Below are 21,344 nucleotides of genomic sequence, written 5' to 3'. Positions count from 1 at the left end.
AATTTCCTTTAGCCTAAAGAAAAGAGTTCCAATGAGAGAGAGGAAAATCACATTGTAAGGAATAAATTTGGGGCACAGAGTCCAAGAAGAAGCATGGGATTTGGAGGCATACAATGCTTTCATTTGCTTGCTGCATATAAAAAAAAAGATAGGTTTTCCCAGTGTTCACTCTGTTTTTCTAGATATTTGTATGTTGGAGCCACAACTCTCATTTATGTCCCTCCCATACTAAGAAAGACAAATAATACTCAGAAATTGAATGCTGCATATTTTATTGGTATCATGTAGACAATCAATGCTGGTTAACTGGCATGTTTCTGAAAGACATAATATTCTCAAGAACTTTCTAAAACAGAAAAGGAAGAAGGAAGTTGCTGAAAAAATTGGGACATGCTACAGTTTCCAAGACAGATACTGGCACTACAGTTGTGACAGAGATGAGAACAAATAACGTCTTCCTTTGACTTCTTCCTCTCTTTCCTTTCTCATTTTCTTAGGTTTTATCTTGTCAGGCACAGAGCAGACAATGAAGCTAATCTATTTCTTACAAGATAAAAATAAATAAAAATGAATGGTGAATCTCAGCTTTAGTTCAGATTTTTAAATGATACAGGAGATATTTCCAAAAGTGTCTCATGCATTGCACCCTGACTGAGTGAAAAACTGAACCAAGCCTAGATGTCTATTAACAGAACAAAGGGTAAGGAGACTATGGCAGAGCAGGCAATGTGGTAGCATACAATGTTAACATCTGAAAATTCCTGAATACATTAACAGCAAAATAAAAACAAGAACATCAGCAAAATATGTTATTGTGAAATCTATAAATCATACAATGAGACAATGTATTTTTTAAGAAATGTGGTTTTTGAAATAAATGCCTTAAAATAACACATAAAATATTATTTATGTAAACTGGTTTATATTATATAAATCAACATACACACAAAGTAATAATTGTAAAAGGATTAATGAAGGATTAAAAGTAGTGTCATTCAATAACAAGAATGGGCACTTAAGATAATACATGATCATAATATTCAGCCTTGTATTCTCCTAGGATGGTAGATTCAGAGGAACTTGACATACACAAATTATAAGCAGGCATCTCTAAGGTATCACTTAGGGTCAGTGGACCTGAGCATACTAGGTTTGAGTTGGGAAGAGTTTGAGTCTTGAGATGAAAGGTCAGTGAGGTTGAACACAGAAGAGCAAAAGGAAGTTGCTTCTGTACTTCCATAAACCAACCCAATTCAATGGTAATATTAAAAACAAAAAAACAGACAAAAGAGCTGTGGAGCTATGTTCCTCAAAAGCAGAAAAGTCTTGGAGAACTTGTTCAAGGTTGTCCTATGCAATCACAGATATATCACAATGTACTAACTGAGTGTAACAATTTGAAATGGACCTGGGGACAATGTTACTTCCTTCTACTTCTAGTTAACTAATTTTTCAAACTATGATTTAAGAAATACAGAAAAAAAAGGGCTTTAATAAATTTGACTCATTTTTCCATTGATATATCGATTTCTTGGGATACTTCCTTGAAATTTTCATCAATAAATTTAAAATATCTGTAAAAAACAGGGTCTGACAAATTTAGCAGATTATGAATTTGTTCTCTATGGAAATTATGAGCAGATCTTTTTCTGACTGCAGAAGGATGATATGCTTGCAGGCTCTCAGGAGGAGAGGAGTCTTGATGCTGACCTTCTATCTGGGGCGGTCCTTGTAGACTTTCAGAGAATGGAAAATGTTGCTCTTGAACCCCCTTTGGTAATTGTACCTGTTCTGAGTTATCTACTTCATAAATATCAGCAGCCAAGGACACTGAGATTGAGCTCTTGTGAAGTTCCTTGGGATCTGTATAAATAGGACCAGAAATTAGTAACACATCAATAAAAGAGTTTCTTCTTTTCTTTCCCTGACCTGGTCACACAATTCTTTCTCTCAGAACTTGTCTGCCAACTGCTAACTCCCATATAAACACATTGTCATTCTTGGCTTTCTTATTCCACATTCTAAGGATGAAGAACATTTTGCATGAATATTCCTGTAAAAATATGTACCCTTACATACAAACAAGAATGTTTGGAGAGCTTTATGTATCATATAAGATGAGTCCAAAGATAGAAAGGAAGCAATGCAAAATAAGAATGCATAAATATCAGGAAGGCTACCCGTTGTGCATGACACTATATTAACTCTCTATGTATGGAAGGAGTTCTAGTGAGGATTTCTGAGCCCTAAGAAGAAATTTGACTTAGCTGTTCAATACCTTATATCTACACACTGAAACCCTAAAACAATGAATAACAAAGTTGATCTCCACCAAATACCTGGAGAGAATTGGTTATTTAGTTTTTAAATGAATGACAGTTACATAATAATTAGGAAGACAAAGAGAAAGGGGGAAAGCCAAGTATTTCTCCTTCTTGTTCTTGAAGTTGTGTAATTTTAGACAGGTATACCAAATATGAAAGAAATCATAGATCCTTCTACTATCAGAAAAATCAGAATTAAGGTATATTTGGTTTCTGCCACATCTCACAGTGGTCATGTCTAGACAGAAAACAGGCAAATTTCTTCAACTGTTATGGAAGCTTGGTATCACCATCATTCGCTTTGCTGAACTTAATCATGGTCTCCAGCATAAAGGTTAGAGGATATTTGTTTATAACTTTAAAGAAGTAATATTCATTCATTCCAATGACAAAAAAATGTGATAAAATGCCACACTGAAACATAAAGAATGTGGAAAGATGATGAATTGGGTCTTATCTACTGGGACAGAGAAGGCTCATTACTCATAACCTCTAGAATTAAACAAGAGATAAACTGAAAAATTAAATCAGAATCTTTCACGCCTGACAGATGTCCTACATGAAAATGTGACTTCCAGACTCACATTTTTTTAGCACAAGTGAACTCCTCAGTCAGTCTCCAAGATGCTTCTGCAAAGGGTTGGGGATGAAAAAGTATTTGAGGTGTCCCTGTGCTGATACCTTCTTGCTCTACATATTAAAAAAAAATATTTTTTAATCTTCTCTGCATATCCATATCATTTACTGGTCTCTTTTTCTAAATATTCTTCACATTTCAATTACATGTTGAGAATATGTCTAACTAATTTGCTTCTTCATTAGTTCTTAGTACTCTTAATTTATTGGTTTATACTTTCATTTGGCCTCAAAGCTGAGCTCACAGCTAGCAAAGACTCTGTGAACAGGACCACCAACATCTTGGATGAAGTCTGGATGTTCTCCAAAGTGTATACTGGGATATGCAAGGCATTTTATAAAGACATCCCTTTATAAAATGGAGCCAAACAATTGCAATTTTGAGCTACAATTTTCTGACCTTCATTGTTGTCTTTGGAATTTTAACCCAATAGGATGAAGTATGGGAGATTGTCAATGTGTCCTATCAAGAAGAAATAAGACATAATATATTAAGCTTGTTAAGGGACAATTGTCTCCGCACAACATATTCCATTATTTATGTGCCACAGTGTTTTAATCAATTCTGTAGATTGTTTTTACTTCCTAGCTATTTTGAAAAGAATGGCAATGGACATACCTGAGCTAGCATCTGTGGTGCTGGATGTCAAGTAGTTTGGGCATGTGCCAAGTAGTGGTATAGCTGGGTCATATGACAAACACACTTTTGGCTTTTTTGATATATCAGTACTTATTTCCAACCAACTTCACTTGTTTACAATTCCATAAACAGTGAATGAAGATTCTCTTTCCTCACATTAACTCCAGCACTTGGTGTCAACACTTTTCTTAATTTTGAGCATTCTGACTAGAATAACATGAAATCTCAAAGAACTCTTACTTTAAACTTCTCTAACTTCTAAGAATGGTAAACACCTTAAAATTTTTTATTATAATACAATACATATTTTAATAATTTTTATAAATATTATACATTTAAAAATATATTACAAATATATATATATAATATAATATAAAGACAAGCCTAGCAGAATTACACCAGACTTCTTAACAGAGACAATAAAAGCCAAAAGATCCTGGACAGAGATCATGCAGACCCTAAGAGATTAAAATGCCAGCCCAGGCTACAATATCCAGCAAAACTCTCAATCAATATAGATGGAGAAACCAAAATATTCCAGCTGAAAACAAATCCAAACAATATCTATCTACCAATCTAGCATTACAAAGGATTCTAGAAGGAAAACTCCAATACAAGGAGGCTACCTACACCAAAGAAAAAACAAGATATTAATCATCTTACAACAAAGCCAAAAGGAAAGAAACACCTGTGCATAATGCCACTTAAAACAACAAACATAACAGGAACTAACAATCATCTGTCTTTAATATCTCTCAATATTAATCTACTCAATTTCCCAATAAAAAGACATAAGCTAGCAAAGATGGATGTGCAAAGAGAATCCAGCATTCTGCTGCATTCAGGAAACTCACCTCAATAACAAAGACAGACATTACCTCAGAGTAAAAAGCTGGGGAAAGTCTATAAAGGAAATGGTCCCAAGAAACAAGCTGGAGTTGCCTTCCTAATATTCAATAAAATAGTCTTTCAACACAAAAGTTACCAAGTGAGATGGGAAAGGACACTTTGTATTCATCAAAGGAAAAATCCACCAAGAGAAAGTCTTAATTTTGAACATCTATGCTCCAAATGCAAGGGCACCTACATTCATAAAAGAAACTTCCCTAGAGCTCAAAACACACATTGATCCTTACACAATAATAGTGGGAGACTTCAACACCCCACTCTCGCTAATTAACAGGTAATTGAAACAGAAACTAAACAGAGACACATTAAAACTAACAGAGGTTATGAACTAAATGGATTTCACACACACACACACACACACACACACACACACACACACAAAACCAGAATATAACTTCTTCTGAAAACCTCATGGTACCTTCTCCAAAACTGACCATATAATCAGTTACAAAATGAGCCTCAAACAATACAAGAGAATTGAAATAATCTCATGCATCCTATTGAAGATCCCCAAACTCGGGAGACCCTTACTCAAGTCTCAGGAAATCACGGCCACCCAAAAATCGCAAGACACCGTACCTGGAAGCAATCAGCAGAGGTTTATTAGGGAGAGTTGGCTAGCCAAGGTCAATTCGGTTCACTCATGCAGGAGTTGAACTGACAAAAGACCAGCAAGCTGAGGGGCTTTTTATAGCACGGGGTGGGGAAAGGAAGGAATTTTTGCACAGTTACACATGATTGGTTGCTTTACAAATTTTGAACATCAGCAGGCTGTAACATTGGGAAGACCTCAAGTGGAGAAAGGGGTAGGCAAGGAAACATAACATAACACTCTGTATTCTCAAAATGTGGTCTTGCCCTGTCACTAGCTCAACTATTTCTCAGTCTCACCTAGATGACTTGCATTTCTCTTTGTGGTCAGGAATATGTCTTCCTGCTTTGGGCCTTCCTCACCCACAGGTGGGTTCTCTTCCCTGAGGCTTGAGGAATGTTCCTTTGACTCAGGGATAATGTCCTCCTCCCAGAATGTATCCCTGGTCAGTGAACGCCTGAAATCTTACATTCAGTTGCACTTTCTGGAACCTGCATTATCTTGCTCAGGTTTAGGGATAAAGAAAAAGCCTGTATATATTTTATAAAATGGTCTTTATAATTTTTCACTCTACACTATCAGATTACCACAGACTACAGCTGGCTCCAATAACAACAAAAACAACAGAAAACCCACATACCCATGGAAATTAAACAACTCTATACTCAATGATAACTTAAGTCAGGGGAGAAATAAAGAAAGAAATTAGAGACTTCCTGGAATTAATAAAAATGATAACACAGCATATCCAAACTTATGGGACACAATGAAAGCAGTGCCAAGAGTGAAAATTCATCAGACTAAGTTTCCTGGTAAAGAAATTGGAGAGATCCTACTCTAGCAACTTAACAACAACCTGAGAGCTCTAGAACAAGCAAATACATCCAAGAGGATCCCTGATCTCAAGCTATACTACAGAGCAATAGTGATTTTTAAAAAACTGTATGGTATTATTACACAAAGAAAAGTCAATGAAGTAGAATTTAAGACCCAGAAATAAAACCACACAATTACAGACACTTGATCTTTGACAAAGAAGCCAAAGATATACAATGAAAAACAGAAAGAAAAGGTGCTAATCTAACTGGCAGTCTGTATGCAGAAAAATGAAAATAGATCCATATTTGTTACCTTACACAAAGCTCACATACAAGGGGGTCAAGGACTACAACATAAAACAAGATACATTGAATCTAATAGAAGAGAAAGTGAGAAAGAGCCTTGAGCCCATTTACACAGCAGGGAGGAATTTCCTAAACAGAACTCCAATGACTCAGGCTCTAAGATCAAGAATTGATAAATGGGACCTCATGAAACTGGAAGGCTTCTGTAAGGCAAAAGACATAGTCAATAGAATGAATCTCTGCAACCTACAGAGAGGAAAATATCTTCATTATCTTCACATTTGATAGAGGCAGAATATCCAAAATATATAAAGAACTCAAGAAGCTAAGCACCAAAACACCAAGCCAACAACCCAATAAAAATGGGCTATAGAACTAAACAGAGAATTCACAACAGAGGAGATTGAAGGAGGGGCCTTACAGAGACTGTTCCACCTGGGTATTCACCCCATGTGCAGTCACCAAAGGCAGATGCTGATGTGGATGCCAGGAAGTACATGCTGACAGAAGCATGATATAGCTGAATCCTTAGAAGTCTGCCAGAGTCTGACATATACAAAGGTAGATGCTCACAGCTAACCATTGAATGAATCACTGAGTTCCCAATGGAGGAGTTAGAGAGTAGACTGAAGGGGCTATACCAGTTTGCAGCCCCATGAGGAAAACAACAATACCAACCAAGCAGAGCTCCTAGTGTCTAAGCCACCAGCCTGGGAGCACATAGGGAGGAACCCATGGCTCTAACTGTATATGTAGGGGAGGATGGTCTTATCTGGCATAGGTGGGAGAGGAGGTCCTTGGTCCCATGAAGGCTGGATGACACAGTGTGGGGGAATTCAAGAGCAGGAAGGTGGGAATGGGTGGGTGGGTGAGGGCATAACCTCATAGAAGCAGGAGGAGGGGGATAGAATAGGAGGTTTCTGGGTGGGGGGGGGGATAGGGAAAGGGGATAATGTATAAATAAGTGCAAATAAAATATCAAATAAAAAATTAAGTAAAAAAAAAAAAACAAGATACTAAAGTTAATTCAGGATCATCAGGATCAGATAAGCCTTCTAAACAGTCCCTTAACCCCTAAAGAAATGTAAGCAGTTACTAAAAGTCTCCCAACCAAGAAAAGCTCAGCACCAGATGGGTTTAGAACATAATTCTATCCGACCTTCAAAGAAGACCTAATATCAATACTCTTCAAACTATTCCACAAAATATAAACAGAAAGACACTACCCAATTCATTCTATGAAACTACAGATATGCTGATACCAAAACCACACAAAGACCCAACAAAGAAACAGAACTTCAGACCAATCTCCCTTATGAATATGGATGCAAAAACACTCAATAAAATTCTCCCAAACCTAATCCAAGAACACATAAAATGATCACTCACCCAGAGATGCTCGGATGGTTCAATATACAGAAATCCATCGATGTAATCCACTACATAAAAAAATCAATAGAAAAAAAAAACGCACGATCATTTCATTAGATGCTGGAAAAAGCATTTGACAAAATTCAACAGCCCTTCATGTTAAAAGTCTTGGAAAGATCAGAAATTCAATGTCCATACCTAAACATAGTAAAATCAATACACAGCAAACCAGTAGCCAACATCAAACTAAATGGAGAGAAACTTGAAGCGATCCTACTAAAATTGGAGACTAGATGAGGCTGCCCACTCTTTCCCTACCTATACAATATAGTACTTGAAGTTCTAGCTAGAGCAATTAGACAACAAAAGGAGGTCAAAAGGATACAAATTGAAAAAGGAAGAAGTCAAAATATCACTATTCGCAAATGATATGACAGTATATTTCAGTGACCTCAAAATACCACCATAGAATTCCTAAACCTGATGAACAACTTCAGTGAAGTGACTGGATATAAAAATGCTGGAAGCCAAACTCAGGAAATCACCTGCTGTTCTAAGAGAACCTCAGGAAATTACCTGCTGTTCTGGAAAGCCTAGTTAAGAAGCAAGGTTAAGAAAGGACAGAATGTTCAGACATTCAAGGGTCTCAAGTCCCAGGAACTCAAAGAATGTCTGGTATTTCCTGGGAGCCAGTTATGACAGTGGGATGGTCTTGGGCAATGAAGATATGACAGTGGGAGGGTCTTAGACAATGAGGATTCAATAGTGGGATAGCCCTAAGCAATGACCCTTGCCTAAACTTCCAGTTTTGCAGTGTCTTTATAACCTGTTACTGAAATTAAAGTTAGAGAGCTTAATCAGAACCCCAGACTTGCTCTCTTCCTTTGTGTCTCTTGGCCCTTCATTCTTTTGTCCCCTTACCTAGGGTCTCATTGAATACCTCTCCCCCCCACCCCCCGGGGCCAGGGCATAAAATTAAGTCAAATAAATCAGTAACCTTTCTATACTCAAAGTTAAACAGGCTGGGAATGAAATTAGGGAAATGTCACCCTTCACAATAGTCAGAAATAATATAAAATACCTTGGTGTGAATCTAATCAAGCAAGTGACAGATCTGTATGAAAAGAACTTCAAGTCTCTGAAGAAAGAAATCAAAGAAGACATCAGAAGTTGGAAAGCTCTCCCACACTGGTGGATTGGCAGGATTAATATAGTAAAAAATGGCTATCTTGTAAAAAGCAATCTATAGATTCAATGCAATTCCCACCAAAATTCCAACTCAATTCTCCATATGAAGACCCCCATACTCGGGAGACCCTTCCTCAAGCCTCCGGAATCGCGACCACCCAAAAATCACAAGAAACCATACCTGGATGCAATCAGCAGAGGTTTATTAGGGGAGGAGCCGGCGGTCAAAAACGACAAGCTCTTTAGCTCCAAGAGCAGGGTTTTTGGCCTCATGTGGTGGGTTAAAGGGTCTTTTATAGCATGGGGTGGGGGGAGGAAGGCATTTTCGCGCGCTTACACATGATTGGTTGTTTTACAAATTTTGAACATAGCACTGGGAAGACCAAGGGAGGGGTAACCAAGAACAGTGGAACATTTCAGAGAATCTAGCCCAAATGATCTAGAGTCATGTGAGATCACTCTGCACACTCATTCTTCTCAAAAATGTGGTTTTCACCATGCTATTGTGTCCTATTCTGCCATTTCAGATTACTATCTTTACTTTTTCCGGCTATAGGGCTATGGCCCCACCTAGGTGATAGCATCTTTATCTGTAGTCAGGAATGCCTTCCTGCCTTGGGCGAGGCTTGGGGAATGTAATCCAGCAAGTGTCCTTCACCTGGAATGTGAAGGCCTGAAATCTTATTTTCAGTTCCGAGTTCTGTAAGGCAGAAAAATCTACACATATTTCATAAAATGGCCTTTATAATTTTTCACTCTACACATAGAATTAGAAAGAGCAATTCTCAAATTCATTTGGAATAACAAAAATCCCAGGAAAGAAGAAACAATTCTCAGCCATAAAAGAACTTCTGGAGAAATCACCATCCCTGACCTTAAGCTGTACTACAAAGCAATAGTGAAAAAAAAAAAAAAAAAAAAACAACAACAACAACAAAAAAAAACCCACATGGCCCTGATATAGAAACTGTTAGTATTCTGTCTAAACTCCACCTCCACAGTTACCTGGCAACAGCCAGGTATGCTCCTCCCCACAGTTACCTGGCAACCGCCAGGTAGGCCGATCCACTATAAAAGGGGCTGCTTGCCCCCTCCTCCCTCTCTTGATCTCTTACTCTCTTACTCCCCGCTCTTACACCCTCTCTCTCTCTGTCCCCTCCCCCCTTCCTCTCTCTCCACGTGGTCATGGCTGGCCTCTACTCCTCTTCTCTCTTCTCTTTCCACCGAGTGATCTATTCTCAACGGCAATCAGGTATTTCTTACAGAAACAGTCAGGTAAATCAGTGGAATAGAAGAATAGAATTGAAGACCCAGAAATGAATTTGCACATCTATGGTCACTTGATATTTGACAAAGGACTTAAAACCATCCAGTGGGGGGAGGGGGGGGGAAGACAGTATTTTCAGCAGTTGGTGCTGGTTCAACTGGCAGTCAACATGAAGAACGATACAAATTGATCTGTTCTTATCTCCCTGTACAAACCTCAAGTCCAAATGGATCAAGGACATCCACATGAAACCAGATACAATGAATCTAATAGAAGAGAAAGTGGGGGGAAGCCTCAAATACATAGGCATAGGGCAAATTTTCCTGAAAAGTATACCAATGGCTTATGCTCTAAGATCAAGAATCAGACAACTGGGACCTCATAAAGTTGCCAAGCTTCTGTAAAGCAAAGGACACTGTCAATGAGACAAAATGGCAAGCAACAGATTGAAACAAAATCTTTACCAACCCTATAACCGATGGAGGGCTAATATGTAATATATATATATATATATATATATATATATATATATATATATATATATATATATCAAGATGTTAGACACCAGAGAACTAAATAACCCTATTAGAAATTGGGGAACAGAGCTAAACAGAGAATTCTCAACTGAGGAAACTTGAATCACCAAGAAGTACATGAAGAAATGTTCAACATCCTTAGTCATCAGGGAAATGCAAATTTAAACAAACCTGAGATTCTACCTCACACCAGTCAGAATGACTAAGATCAAAAACTCAGATGACAGCAGATACTGGTGAAGATGTGGAGAAAGAGGAACACTCCTCCATTGCTGGTGGGTTTGCAATGTGGTACAACCACTCCAAAAATCAGTCTGGAAGTTTTTCAGAAAATTGTACATACTACTACCTGAGGACCCTGCTATACTATTTCTGGACATATACCCAGATGTTCCACTATGTTCATAGCAGCCTTATTTAAAATAGCCAGAAGCTGGAAACAACCCAGATGTCCCTCAACAGAGGAATGGATACAGAAACTGTGATACATTTGCACAATGGAACACTACTCAGCTATTAAAACAATCACTTTATGAAATTCACAGGCAAACGAATGGAACTAGAAAATATCATCCTGAGTGAGGTAACTCAGTCACAAAAGAACACGCACTATGTGCACTGACTGAGAAGTGGGTATTAGTCCAAAAATTTGGAATTCACCAAAGATTGACAGAACATATGAAACCCAAGAAGTAGGAAGACCAAAGTTTGGATGTTTCAGTGCTTCTTAGAAGGGGGAACTAAATACTCACAGGACGAAATATGGAGAAAAATTGTGGAGCAGAGACTGAAAAAAAAAAAGCCATCCAGAGACTGCCCCACCTGGGGATCTGTGCCACATAGTCACCAAACCTGGACCTAGACACTATTGTGAATGCTGGGAAGAGCTTGCTGATGGGAGCCTGATATGTCTGTCTCCTGAGAGGCTCTGCTAGAGCCTCACAAATACAGAGGTGGAATCTTGCAGTCAACCATTAGACTGAGGGCAGGGTCCCCAGTTGAGGAATTGGATAAAGGACTGAAGGAGCTGAGAGGGTTTGCAGCCCCATAGGGGGAGCAACAGTGTCAATTGGCCAGACCCTCCAGAGCTCTCAGGGACTGGACTACCAACCAAAGACTACACATTGAGGGACCCATGGGTCAGGCCACATATGTGGCAGAGGATGGCCTTGTTGGACATCAGTGAGAGGAGTGGCCCTTGGGCCTGAGGGTGTTCCATACCTCAATGTAGGATAATTCTAGGACAGAAAGAAGAGAGTGTTGTGGAAGCACCCTCATAGAGGCAGGGGCAAGGCAGATGGGATAACGAGTTGCTGAAGGGGAGAACTAGAAAGGGGGAAATCTTGAAATGTAAATAAAGAAAATATCCAATTAAAAAAAAGAAGTCAGCACAAGAAGAAGAAAAAAAGAAAAGGTAAAAGAAGAACAAAACAAATGAAATGAAATAAAATCTCTAAAGATATATATCATTTTTCCACTAGGTAATTAGAGAGTAGTTCTTTTGTGTCTGAATTACCTCACTCAGAACGATACTTTCTAGTTCCATCCATTTGCCTGAGAATTTCATGAAGTCATTTTTAATAGCTGCATAGAACTTCATTGTGTACATGTACCATATTTTCTGTATCTATTCTTCTGTTGAGAGACATCTGTGTTGTTTACAACTTTCTGCCTTTAAATAATACTGCTATGAACATGGTAGAGCATGTGTCCTTGTTATATATTGGAGAAACTTTTGGGAATATGCCCAGGAGTGGTATAGCTGGGTCCACAGATAATACTATGTCCAGTTTTCTGAGGAACCACCAGACTGACTAACCCAAAAGATCACAGTGCATGTGATACAACCTATGGACAATCTGGAGCATAGAAGGAAGGACGATCAGGACTTGGATGCTCCAGTCCTGCACTGCCAGGAACCAAACCCAGGAAATTACCTGCTGTTCTAGAAAGCCTAGTCAGTACAAGGTTAAGAAAGGACGTTCACGGGTCTTAGGTCTCAGGAACTTAAAAAACATCTGGCATTTCCTGGGAGCCGGTTACTACAGTGGGATGGTCTAGGGCAATAAGGATATGACAGTGGACTGGTCTTAGACAATGAGGACTCAATAGTAGGATAGCCCTAAGCAATGACCCTCGCCCAAACTTCCTGTTTTGCTGTGTCCTTATAACCTGCCCCGAAAATTAAAGTTTCAGAGCTTGATCAGAACCTTAGACTAGCTCTCATTCTTTGTGTCTCTTGTCTTTTCATTCTTCAGCCCCCTTCCCTAGGGTCTCATTGAATCCCCATGGGCCGGGGCACTGCACTGAGAGGGAAAGAGGTCAATTGTGGGAGAAAGAATGAGAAGAGGACAAGGGAGGGAGAAAGAAGGAGGAGGAAATAAGGGTGGCAGTATCAGAATCTGGAGGAGTCTTGACAGATGTACAGAAGGTCAGGAAATTGAATGAAAATAGGTAGCAAGAGGGATGAGGAACTGGTTATAGACACTGGTGGGTCCCAGACACCAGAGAAATGTGGGTTTCCCAGGATCCAATGGGATTGACTTTAGCTATAATGCTGCAGAGAAGGGGGAGATAGAACCTGTGAAGACCACCTCCAGTGGATAGGTGTGGCCCCTGATCAAGGGATGGAGCCACCCACCCATCTCAAAGTTTTTTTTTTAACCCAGAACTGTTTCTGTCCAAAAGAAGAATAGGGACAAAAAATGGAACTAAGACTGATGGAAGAGCCAACTATGGAACAGCCCCACCTGAGGATACATCGTGTCTGCAGATACCAAACCCAACACTATTGATTGCCGTAGTCCAGAGCTGCTTGCAGACAGAAACCAAGTGTGGCAGTTCCTGGGGAGGTCTGGCCAAGAACTGACCAAACCAGAGGCGGATGCTTGGAGCCAATCATCAGGCAAAACTTAGGGAAGCTGTTGGGAGAGCTGGCAGAAGGACTGAAGGAGCAGAGGGGGACTGCAACCCCACTGGAAGAACAACATAAATTGGCCTAACCATCCAGTTCTCCCAGAGAATAGACAACAAACCAAGGACTGTACCTAAAAGGATCTTTGGCTCCAGATACATATGTAGCAGATGCCCAACAGCAACGGGAGGGGAGGCCTTTGGCCCTGGGGAGGTTTGATGCCCCAGAGTAGGGGGATGTTGGAGAGGTGTGGCAAGAGAGTGTGGGTGGGGAGCACTCTCATAAAAGCAAAGGGGGGCACATGTGGAATGAGAGGTGGTGGAGGGGTAACCAGGAAGTAGGATATCATGAGACGGGTGTTAGTGGAGGGGGTAACTGGGATATCATTTGAGATGTAAACAAATGGAATGATTAATAATTTTTTTTAAAAGAAGACAGTGGTCAAGTAGGGTAGGGTAGGGTAGGGAAGGGAAATAAAGGAAATCTTACAGTATAGATGATGCATAGAGTAAGAATAATAAGGAAGGACACTTAGTGAGGAGATGTTGGAGTGGTTTGTGTCTAACAAAGAGATACATGAAGAGTTTATAAATATTAAAAGGAGAGAAATCTTCTGTCCTATCATGAGTGTACCTGAAGCAACAGACCCTTTTTAGAAAAGTTTTTTGGGGAAGATACAGTTTATTTTTATATTTTATTTTATTTATTTTGAGCCAAGGTTTTACTACATAGCCTTTGCTGGTCTGCAGCTCACTGTGTAGAACAGATAGCCTAGAACTCAGAGGTTCAGCTATATCACACTCTAAAAAGCTCAGATTTAACATTTATGTCACCACTTTTGTTCATGCCTGTAATTTATCTAAGCTTTTGGGAAGTATTATATTTGGATTCCTTTCCAAGGTGACTAAAATTATCATCAAATAAAATATCAAATCTTTAGAAAATTTATCAGGGTTAAAGAGAACAAACATAGATTGTCAGTAGAGATGTGGGTCTGGTCTGCAATGCGATATAAAAATGAGCATCAAGCCACCATGATTTGTTGTTGATGCTAAGATTTTAGAAGAAGAAAATGAATACACATGATGACATTTTCACTAAGTAATAGCTACAAAGATGTAAAAATATGGAGGGCATTGAGGCATAAACCTTTAATACCAGTACTTAGGAAGCAGAGGCAAGCAGATTTCTGTGAGTTCCAGACTAGTATGTCTACATATCAATTTCCTGGGTTAGGGATATAAAGAGAGACCCTGCCTCAAAATAAATGAATGAATGAATAAACATACATATAAAAATAAAGAGATAGAGAGATGATAATAGATGATAGATAGATGAAAAATAGATAGATAGATAGATAGATAGATAGATAGATAGATGATAATAGTAGATAGATAGATAGATGAAAGAAAGAAAGAAAGAAAGATAGATAGATAGATAGATAGATAGATAGATAGATAGATGATAATAGTAGATAGATAGATAGATAGATAGATAGATAGATAGATAGATAGATACATAGATACATAGATACATAGATATATAGATACATAGATACATAGATACATAGATACATAGATACATAGATAGATATGGAGAGCTTTAAAAAGGAGTTGGCAAAGAAAGTCCCTGGTAAACTCATGAAGCTTTAATTTCCCCTGAATACATATTCTTCAAAAACAGATCAAAATCATTACACAAAAGGAAGGTACAATAGTATGATTGATAGTGTATGTCTCTTTTGGAACTCATACCTAACTAAACATTTCCCATATGTCTTTCCACAAATTCATCAGAACTCCAAACAATAATTCTTTTGTCATAGATTAACAAAGTTTAAGCAAGCCAGTCTATAGTATCAAGATATTTTTCTATGCTTAGCTGGGGACAATTTATATTTACCAAAAAATAGGTCATCACTTATCCTACATCTTATTTTGACATCTTTTTTGCTTAAACTGGCTACTTATCTACTCTCTATTCTTATACTCAGGACTATTTATGTTTATTCATAACCGTACTTTTTCCTGGTGTACATCAAAACCTGTGGGTACATCCCTAGATCACAAGATCTAGGAACTCAGACCCAAACTAGAATGAAATGTTTTCTTTAATCATTAACTTATCTCCGGCCTCTTTTTCTCTTCTAAATATAATCACATTCTTGTAATTCATGAAAACACACTGTACTTCTTTCTAACCTATGCAGTCATCACCATTCTACAATGGTGGCAGGGGGCACATTCTACTCTTAATTCTAACTCTATTATATCTTTCTGGCAAAACAACTTAAATCATCTGATTAACTTTCTATCAACTACTACAACTTTCTAAAAACTATTTAAATCAAATCAGGAATTTTGTAAAGATCATTAGTTCATCTAAATAATATTATTTCTTCATATTGATAGGAACATTTCCCAATAGTGTGTGCTCTTTCCCAAGAGGCAATCACACCAGATTATACATAGTAAATGTATTCCCATTCTCATTCACATCATTCCAGATTCAGAAGGAATGTAGCAATGACAAACATAAGAAGGAACAGCAGTAACATGAAACAATCAGGAGATGAAGCCCCTGCATCTGTGTCTCTCCAAGGTACATCAATCACAACCGTACTAAATGGTGGACCATCTCCAGGAATCCTACTTGCCCAGTGAAGTTCCTCCTTCATGGCATCTGTCAGCAAGGCAATCTCACCCATACTCATCTCCACACAAGCACACACAATCTACAACTCCCTTTCCAATGTATGCAAAGTACAGGTACCTATGAACAAATTGGGGAAAGCCACAGTCAGAGTACAGAAGGTAGAAATCACCAGGTCCTTGTAGAACACCATGCTTCAGTAGAGTTAAGGCAACCAGTCAGCAGAAGAAAGGAATTAACACAGGAAGTATTCTTTTGGGTTTTTATATGTTCCGTTCCTCTGCCCCTGAAGATGGCTTTCCACAGTTGGCTGGAGAAAACCTGTTGGGGACGGGATTGGGGAGGACCATGATGAGTCATTAAAGATTGTCCTAGGAAGTTAAGAAAAACTAATTGGACAAGTGAGATAAAAAGAAGCCAGTCTATGCTAGGGGGAAGTGTATGATAAAGTCCTTTGCAAAACAAGATGCACCACCCATTGATATTAGATTTATTATTTTCTGAGACCAAGTGGAAAATTCCTGCTCCACCAGATGCCCTTGTACAAACATGATGGCTCTTTGTCTTTTATTCTATAGCTAGATGTCTTTTTTTTTTTTTTTTTTTTTTTTTGCCTCAAAATGGCTTTATGTCAGAAAATTGACTGACTCTAAAGAAAAACCTCCTGGACACATTAGAGTGTGCACCCTGACAGATCCTTGGAGAAGAATTCTTGATTGCTGCTCATTGTAGTAGCAGAAATAACTAACACCATTTTATGTGAAGTGCTGGACCATGTGATTCTCAACAGGAGCCCATAGTCATCCCACCCATCTTTTCTCAGAAGAAGCCTGAAGGCTGAGAGTTGAATTAAGATTTTTTTTCTTGGATTATGTAGATTTTCTTACAGGGCAAAAAAAATTATGGATTATGTTTTGGCTGCTGAAACTTTTTCCTGTTAGACTTCATGAGCCAGGAACACAGTACTGTGAAGAAAAAATCTTTGTTTTCATCTGTGATCTTATACTCATAGGAGATGAGAACTAGACAAGAGAAAATCTCATGGTGGAAGCAGCTTGTGTGTGGTAGCTGCCTGGCTTGGTTCAAATTGCCTCTGTGCCTAGAAGGTAGGTCTACAGGAAGCATGTAAGAGTCCTGCCACCAATGAGACCAACTGTTGTGTGTGTGTATGTGTGTGTCTGTGTTTTAGTCTTTAGTTTTTCTCTGCTTACACGTTCACAGGTGTTTTTTGACTTTCAGAAAACACAAACTCACTAGTATCATATGTAGAGAAACCTCTGAGTAGCATTAGTAATAATGACTAATGCCTGAGTACTTCAACATTGCTAAAACACGAGGAAAGACTCTAAAGCATCTTTCATGAATACAATAGGAATTCATAAACAGAATATGAATAAATACCTTAAAAATTATAAAAACAAAGTAATTGAAAGAAAGAAATAAAACAGATAAAGACCAAAAAGTAAAAACAGAATCAATAGAGAAAACTGAAACTGAAGAGAATCTGGAGATAAAATATTTAGAAACACTAATAATAAGATGAGCCTCACCAACCAAATATTACAGATGAAAGCCAAAATCTCTGGCATTGATGACATGATAGAAGAAATGGATTCCTCAGTCAGAAAAAAAATATTAAATTTAAAATTCTTCTGGCAGAAAACATCCAGATAACCTGGGACACTCTGAAGAGACCAAAACTATGAATAATAAAAATATTAGAAAGAGAATAAATGCAGAACAAAAACACAGAAAATATTTTTAACAAAAACACACAAGAAAAATTTTCTAATTAAAAAATGAGATGCCAATCAAGGTATACAATGTATACAGAACACCACATGGAATTAGCCATCCCCTTGGCATGAAATAATAAAAGTACTAAAATTACAGAACAAAGAAAGATTATTAAGGGGAAAATTAACAAGTAACATATAAAGTCAGACCTATGAGAATTAAACCTGAATTCTAAAAGCCTTTACCCTTTATTTTATTAAAAGATTGTACTACTTTGTTTGATTTTTTAATATGTTGGATCAACTTTAAATCACTAAGATAAATATCCCTTTATTATGATAATCCTTTTCATGGGTTGTTGGAGTCAGTTGGTGGATTTTAATTTTTTTTTTCTTTGAGACCACATCTTATTCTGTTGGGCTAGATGATTTAAAACTCGCTGTATAACAAAAACTAGCTTCAAACTGACAGTATTGCTTTGGACTCCCCAGTGCTAACATGATAAGTATAAACCATCATGCCAAGGAATTTGATGTCTTTTATTTAAAGAAATATACAAGTATAAAGGATGATGGTCATAGAAGATATATAAACAAACAGTTCAGTCATTTTCAAAGTTTAATTTGCTGCTATTGTTTCTTGATTTTTAACGCCAGTGTTTGCTTAATCTATAAAATTTTTGAGAATTTATATGCTCTTTGGTTAGTGGTTCAGTCTCTGAGAACCCCACAAGGGTCCAGGTTAGTTGACTCTGTTGGTCCTCCTGTTGGGTTCTTATACCTCCAGGGCCCCTGATCATTCCTTCAACTCTTCCATAGTACTTTCCAAACTCCATTCCATGTTTGGCTGTATGGCAGTTATTTGTTGGCCATTCCCTAAGTCTCTTCTCCATCTTTGTCCCTGCATTTCTTGTAGACAGGACAAGGAAAGTTTTATGGATGTTTTTGTTTTTGTTTTTTTATTGCAAGAGCCAAGAGCGTTTTATTCTACAGAAGTCCAGCATTTGGAGATCTACCTTTACCAAGATGAAGATGCCCAGGTAAGCTCACAGGCCCAATTTAAAGCTCATTAGGGGAAATCTAGGGAAAGGTGTATTACCATTATCTTAATTGGTTGGCTTGATCTCTAGGGGTATGGGAGTCTTTGAGGTTGGCTAGAACTCTGGGGTCATTCCAGAACCATTGTTGGGGGGGGGGGGGGGATGTGGCTGAAAACTCTGTTGTTAAGGAAGCCTGGAAACTGTTGCTGATTAATTATTCTTGCCTCAGGCCAGGTGGCAGGACAGCTTCTGATGGCAGTGCAGTTTCTGATTGGCTGTTTGAGGCCTGGGGTTTTTCCAGTAACTGAGTTGCCAAGTTCTGGGAAACAGAGATCTAGAGCTACTCTCCTGAACTGCCTGTTGGAAGCCTCTCATGAAGTCAGCATGTCTCAGCCCTCTCACTTGGTTGTCTAAGTTTTTTCCAAGTGACTTGACTTAAAGAATTTTGTTTTCAATTTTATATTATTTTTATAAATATGTGTTTCCATATTTTTATTACACTATATATTTTTCTTTTTCTTTTTGATTTTAAGATACTTCATTTTAAACAATTTCACAATACTGAAATTTTGGCCCATTCTGCCATTACACAAGCCATAAATTCTCACTGAACAACCATGGGGCTCCCTTTAGTAGCATATTTGAAAAGCATACTCATTATATTTGCTATTTATAAAGGTAGTATAATTTCATTTTATAAAAACAAAGTTTTTATTTTAAAGGTTTTATAGGTGTTCATTAGAGAAACTAGAATTTTAGAAAAAATGGAAAATTACATATTTTTAAAAAATAATTTTAACTTTAATTAATTTTCCAGACTTCCAAATGAAGACCGCTCATAATCGGGAGACCCTTCCTCAAGTCTCAGGAAATCATGACCACCCAAAGATCACAAGAAACCATACCTGGATGCAACCAGCAGAGGCTTTATTAGGGAAATTGGCCAGCCAAGGTCAAACCACAAGCTCTCTCTCAAGAGCAAGGTTTGGCCTCGAGTGGCAGGCTAAGGGGTCTTTTTAAAGAGGAAAACTGCAAACCAGGGGAGTGAGGAGAGGGTGAGGGGTTGCCAAGGATACATAACATAAGAATAGCGAAACATTCCAGAGAAACCCACCCTGAATGGTTAATAGCCATGGAAATCACTCAGTACACTCATTCTTCTCAAAAATGTGGTTTTACCATATCACTGCCCTATCCTGTCAACTATCTATTAACTATTTCTCACTAGCTCCAGCCATAGAGCCACAGCCCTGTCATTGTGTTTTTACCACCTGAATGATTTTCATTCTTTACAGCCAGTTCCTGAAACTGGCCTGGCTTGTTTCAGAGAAAAGTTTCCATGTTCCTAAACGAACTTAAAAAGCATCTATATATGTATATATTCTATAAAAATAATTTTTATAATTTTTCATTCTTTACAACCATACTTGATATTGCATTTTAGCATCTTCTATTTGTTTCTTAAATATCCCTGAAATGTTATTGCATAAATATGTTACAATTTATTTGTTTATCCACCTATTCTTGGACATTTAGGTCATTTCCAATTTTCACAAATATATATATAACTAATGTTCATTAACCTTTGCATCTATAAAACTTCTGTCACAGAAATTATAATTTCTAAGATAAAACTAAGAGGACTGATAATATGAGCCAGTTAATAAAGTGCTTGCCATGCAAGCAAAAGGACTGAGCTTGTATCTCTATTACTTACATAAAAACCTAAACTGACCAGTGCATACCTATAACCACAGCACTGGGAATGCAGAGGCAAGCAGATCCCTGGAGCTCTCTGGTCAGTCAACCAATAAATGCTTACTTCAGGATTTAATGAAAGGCCTTGTCTCAACAAGTACAGTGGAGAGAAATCTGACATCAACTTTTGGCTGCAACACCCATGTGCCCCTGAATGCACCAGGGTACACACCTACGTGAACATATACACATACCAAAAACAAACATACATGCTGTAAGGAGCAGGCCCTTAACAGAGCTGACTCCATTTTTGTAATAGGAAAGAAAACAAGTCTGGACAAGTCCAGAAAACAAGTTTGGACATGTTTTAAAGTGCTATGATCATCAAAACTTCACCTGCAATGAAGTCATAGCCCAGAGATAACCAGAAGCATCTGGTTTTCTGTTGTGCATGTCAGCAGTAACCCCAATTCAAACATAAAAGAGAAGCCCCTGGCCAGAGCACTCTATCACACTGGTAGCCATGGACTGCCTCATATGATCTTATGCCTCCTCTGCACCGACCATCAAAGCAACAGCCAGAGACCGTGGTCAAGCATTCTCTGGACCTGAGCTGCTGGAAGCCACAGAATGCTCCTATCTCCCTGGTCAAGCACTCTCCGGACCTGAGTTTCTGGAAACTGCAGTCATAAAGACTGAGGTCGTATAACTCATAAA

Source organism: Arvicanthis niloticus, chromosome 9 (genome assembly GCF_011762505.2).
Source record: "Arvicanthis niloticus isolate mArvNil1 chromosome 9, mArvNil1.pat.X, whole genome shotgun sequence".
Lineage (NCBI taxonomy): Eukaryota > Metazoa > Chordata > Mammalia > Rodentia > Muridae > Arvicanthis > Arvicanthis niloticus.
This window is presented reverse-complemented; position numbering follows the sequence as displayed.